This window comes from Phocoena sinus, chromosome 9 (genome assembly GCF_008692025.1).
Source record: "Phocoena sinus isolate mPhoSin1 chromosome 9, mPhoSin1.pri, whole genome shotgun sequence".
Taxonomy (NCBI): Eukaryota; Metazoa; Chordata; class Mammalia; order Artiodactyla; family Phocoenidae; genus Phocoena; species Phocoena sinus.
Genome location: NC_045771.1, coordinates 2,272,344 through 2,277,849, shown reverse-complemented (window position 1 = coordinate 2,277,849; position 5,506 = coordinate 2,272,344). Strand labels below are relative to the sequence as shown.

The 5,506-nt window shown below is 50.4% G+C and overlaps 1 pseudogene; it reads left to right on the top strand.

Annotated features, from left to right (window-relative positions):
• Positions 1-3,660: 3,660 nt before the first annotated feature.
• LOC116759440 lies at positions 3,661-4,928 on the top strand (annotated as a pseudogene).
• The last annotated feature ends 578 nt before the right edge of the window (positions 4,929-5,506 follow it).

Sequence of the window (5,506 nt, the reverse complement as noted above, 5' to 3'; positions counted from 1 at the left end):
CAGGGTTAAGGACGGGGCGTTCGCTGCCGAGCCTGTTCCGTCCTGACTCAGGGCCCTGAGGGTCTGACCGGGCCTTGCAGGGGACACAGAGAAAACCATTTTGCGGTCCTGCCGGGGCTCAGAGCTGGAACCCACTCTGTGAGGAGCCCCAGGCATCTGGAAACTGGTGATGAGTTACCTCTTAGCCCTACAAATCGAATGCGGCAGTATTCCGGCTATAGGAGACCCCATTTGTCCCGTCCAAATAACCGAGGTTGGCTGTGTCATTACCGTGAAACAAAGGCTCCAGCGACGGCCAGGCAGGGGCTGGAGGCGGACCAGAGGAAGGCGCGTTTTGATGGCTTTGCGACTCTTTCCCTAAATAACGTGGCCATGAATCATGACCTCTTGGAGGATGCCGGGTGGTGACTCAAACCAAATGAACCAGAGAGCCCTGATTCTTCTCTGCAGGCAGGACTGGACTTGACCTGGAATTTTCCTTGTTTTCATGACAAGGGGCAAGACCTGAACCCTGCCACACCATGCAAACGCCGTTCGATACAGGTGCTGCGTGGCCGGGGACATTTCCGGCTGCCACACTGGAAAAAACACTGCCTGAGTCACCCTTTGCTGGGTGTCACAGGGCCTTCTCCTCCAGGCGCGGACCCCGCGGGCCCTGGTCTCTCCCTTTGCCTCTGATGGTTCTCTGGCTTCCCCGGGAGCCCCGCTGACGAACCACTGGGGCTGGAGTGACTCACAGGAAGGCTGAGCATCAGGGTCAGAGGGGCCCTCATGAGCCCCACACTCCACCGCACTCCGGATGCGGAGAGGCCCGGAGACCGGACTGGTTACTGTCCCACCGGCACGAGGGGCTGAGTTTTCTGGTTGCTAGTTTAGTGCTCTTCTCATGCCAAGAGTGCTCAGATCTTGGATATAAACTTCCAAACACAGTCCTTTGTTCAACAAGTATCCACCAAGTGCCTCCTTCGGGGCAGGGCTGCGGTCGTTTCCATTGTCCCGGGATCCCTGTCACCTGCTGCCTCTTCCCTCCGACCCTCTGCGACCATCAGGCCCTTCATCGTCCTCCCACGAAGACCCTCCGTCTCCTGAGCGCATGGATGGTTCCCGGGCGCCGGGCGATCCTCCTTGCCTTTGAACCCTCCCTCCCCCTCCCTCCTCCAGCATCTAAGGGCTTCTCCTGTGGCCTTGCTGGGAGGCTGCACGCTAACTGCCCATGAATTACATACATGTTAGAATGGAAGTGACGGGAGAAGAGAACTAATGTGTGTCCCTCTCAGGCTGATCTTTGTAGAAATGGGGAACTTGGGAGAAATGGTGCCTCAGCCCACGATTTGCTCCATACATTTCCATACATTTTTATGGACAGCCAGCATTGGCTGTGGTCAAACATGTGGGTTCTGCAACGCAGCTGTCAGGGTTCACATCCCCGAGCCCCACAGACTAGAGAGGGACCTTGGTTTCCTCATCTGTAAAGTGGAGAAGTGTTAACACCTACCTTGCTGAGTTCTCTTGAGGGTTAGTGCATTAATATTCCCATGGTTACTTAAAGGTAGGGCTTGGTAGCGGGCAGCTGGAGACATGTGCAGCTGGGCCCTGATGGGGATGTGCCAGCGTCTGGGCTCCAAGAGGACGGTCTGATGGGGCGGCCCCTTAGGTGGCAGCTCTCAGGCCACTGTGCAGGAGCTCCCCATGCGACCTGCCTATTTATCCCTCCGCCCGTCTGATTTCCAGCCTGGCTCCTGGTTCCAGCTCAGGGAGGAGCCCCTCCACCCCACACACCAGCCGCCTCTTTCTCCCTTTGTGGCCTGACTGTTCCAGAGGCTTCTCTTTCCGGGTGGGGAGGGAGGCACACGCCGGTGACATTGATGGCGCAGCCGGCCAATGTCACCTCCACCCAGGACCACATGGGGAGGGCTCACCACTGCCTGGAGTCCTTCCCAGGGCTGGTGATGGGCAGTGTGTTTCTGGATGCGACCAGATGTGTGTCCTCAGAGAGCGGACGCCGCAGGGCTGGGCAGGGCGGACGCCTTCGAGGTCCTGTGTCTACCGGTTGTCACTGCAGGCAGAGGCTTCCATGCTCCGTCTCAGCTTCCAGAAGAGTGTGGGGCCTTTAGGACTTTGTTTTTTGAATCTTAAGACCGGGGAGTGCGTCTGACTTTGCATCCCTAAGTGCACAGCTGCTTCTCCTTTGTTGACGATGGAAAAATGTCCACACACAGTATTTATCACCTACACCATTTGCAGTGCACAACTCAGCAGCATTGAATACCTCACAGTATTGTGTGACCATCACCTCTGTCTGTACCCAAACCTTTCATCATCAGTATCAACTCCATCCCAGCGCACGCTAGCCCCGGGCCCCTCCCCGGATGAATTCGTCAATGGTATTCCTTTTTTAAAAAAATTGAGGTATAGCTGACATACATGCGGCATTACATTAATTCCAGCGTAATGATTCGACATTTATATATGTTGCCAAGTGATCACTGAAATAAGTCCTGTGTCTTGAAAGGACTTTTAAAAGAAGAGAATACTTCAGACATGACAATACAACTAAGATAGAAAGGGCATCCTTCCCAGCCAAAGAAGGTGAATTTTGCAGATACAATGGAAGTACCAAGGTATCCCTTTCTGAGCGGAGAACAAATTCTGAATTTGGGTTTGTCATTCCTATGGCTGCCTTTATAATTTTACTATGTACAAACGTATTTATGAATAATGGGCAGTAGTGTTTTGCGTGTTTTTAAAAAACTTCTGTGTACACGGTATCATTTTGTTCCTGCCCAGATCTCTTCTCCCTGCTTTCTCCCCTCCGCACTGTGTTTTAATAGGTGTGCATTTTGGGTCAGGAAGTTCTAGTTCTTCCTCTTTTGGTTCCTGCTGGAGTGGGATCCCTGGGGTGAGGACACCAACCTTTGTGGGTCCATCCTTCTCTAAAGGAAAATGTAGATTCCCAGACAGTGCCGGTAAGAACATTTTTGCCAACAACTTTTGTGCACATTGATAATTTTTCTAGGATATCAGTTGAGGGATGGGATTGCTGGGGGGAAAGCCATGGACGTTTTCTACACACAGGTCTTCCCAATTTCCACTCCAAGTCTGTGAGCTTTTCAGGCTCCTCTTATACAGCCACTCATGGGGTTTTCTTTTTCAGATAATGTATAAGAAATAATATCGATGTAATTTGGGGGGGCACAAAATTCATTTTATTGATGACAAAATACCAAAGAAGTACATTCTCATAGTAAAGAACCAAGGTCCCTGCAGAAGTACAGGGGATAGCTGGCCTGGCCGGGTTGTCGCCATTGAAGGCCACCTTGGCTTCCCGGGGAAAGGCGCGGGAGGGGAAGAAGTTGTAGGGTGGGGACAGGAGTGAGGAGGGGGGAGAGAGGGGGGAGGAGGGCGGGGTGGGGGGGAGGGGGGGGGGGGGGGGGGGGGGGCCGCGGGGGGCAGCACGGGGACTGCCTGCCAGGCTTGAGGACGTGGTAGCCGCTGACGGAGGCTGCTGCTCTCTCACTACTGCTTTGTCTTCCCGGCTCCCCCGCTCCGACGGAGAGGGCAGCCCGGCCGAGGCTGGTCTGGTAGCCTCTACCTCTCGCTGCCCATCCCTGGCCCCAACTGGCACGGAGAATATGGTGGCAGCCACAGGCAAGGAGGAAGATGGCCGGATGGCTGGCGGCCCGTGGGGTGGACCGTGGCACGGGGTGTACAAAACTAGGATATGCCGGAAATAGGGAACCACAGGTTATCATCCCTTCCTGTATCGCTATTAAGGAGTCAGCAGAAGTGGGTGATCGAGCTCAGAGGAGGGTGATGAAAGGTGTTGATGACCTAGACTTCTTCATTGGTGATGAGGAAATACAACAACCTACATATGCAACAAAGCGGCCAATCCTCCATGGTATCGTTGAAGATTGGGACTTGATGGAAAGGTTTACGGAGCAAGTGATCTTGAAATATTTAAGGGCGGAGCCTGAAGGCCATTATATTCTTTTGACTGAATCTCCACTGAGTGCTCCAGAAAACAGGGAGGATACTGTGAAATAATGTTTGAGTCCTTCGGTGTTCCAGGCTAGTACATTGCTGTATAGGCTGTTCTTGCCATAGCTGCAACCGGGACCTCCAGACAAGTAGGAGAACGGACGTTGACCGGTACGGTAATAGACAGTGGAGACGGTGTCACTCATGTCATCCCTGTGGCTGAAGGGTATGTGATTGGCAGCTATATTAAGCACATTCCAATCGCAGGACGAGATCTAGCCTATTTTATTCAGCCATTGCTGAGAGATCGAGAAGTAGGAATTCCTTCAGAGCAATCCTTGGAAACTGCTAAGGCAGTAAAGAAGCGCTATAGTTATGTCTGCCCAGATTTAGTAAGAGAATTTAAGTATGATACAGATGGATCAAAGTGGATTAAACAGTGTACTGGAATCAATGCTATCTCCAAGAGAGAGTTTTCCATTGATGTTGGATTTGAGAGATTCTTGGGACCTGAAATTTCTTTTCATCCAGAGTTTGCTAATCCAGAGTTTGCTAATCCAGACTTTACTCAGCCTATCTCAGAAGCTGTAGATGAAGTAATTCAGAATTATCCTATTGATGTCAGACGTCCTCTCTACAAGAATATTGTCCTCTCTGGAGGTTCAGCGGTGTTCAGGGACTTCGGACGTCGCTTGCAAAGAGATTTGAAAAGAACTGTAGATGCCAGGCTTAAATTAAGCGAGGAATTGAGTGGTGGTAGATTGAAGCCAAAACCTATTGACGTACAAGTCATTACACACCACATGCAGCGATATGCATTTTGGTTTGGAGGATCCATGCTGGCTTCCACACCTGAGTTCTACCAAGTATGCCACACCAAAAAGGATTAGGAAGAAATTAGACCTAGCATTTGTCATCACAATCCAGTGTTTGGAGTCATGTCGTAGAATTGGCTTCATAGTTATTGGGGTTAGGGAGGTGGGGACGAAATCATCTTTCTGATTCCCTGTTTTGTCTGGATGGCTGGTTTTGAGGTTGTAAACCTAACTTGAAATAATAAGACGGAACATAATTAGACAGGAATATTTTAATAAGCATATCGACATGCGAATGTAGAGGAGAGCCAAAATGATTAAGTGTTTTTCTTTAGATTGAATATTTGAATCTTATGTGTATCAAAAAGAAGTGGGTTTTAGTTCTTTCTGTGCCCTGGTATTTTGTATGTTATTGAATTAGCCAAGATCTGCTGGGATTTATCGGTATGCCGATAGCTCTGTAATGCTTGAATTGTACACTCTGAAGTGTGCAGTGCAAGAGCTTGTTTATATTTCATACTTTTTATACTATGAGGAAAAAAAGTCAAAGAAAAACTAGTATTTGTGGGGAGAAAAGTGACCAAGTAAAGGATAAATACAAAAAGTAGCCTGTGAGATTTGGCATGCACACACACTCATGGGACTCCAGTTATTGGAAGTGCTCCCATACCCTGTGCCCCGCAATGGTTTTCTCTGCAAGTGCCTTGGGA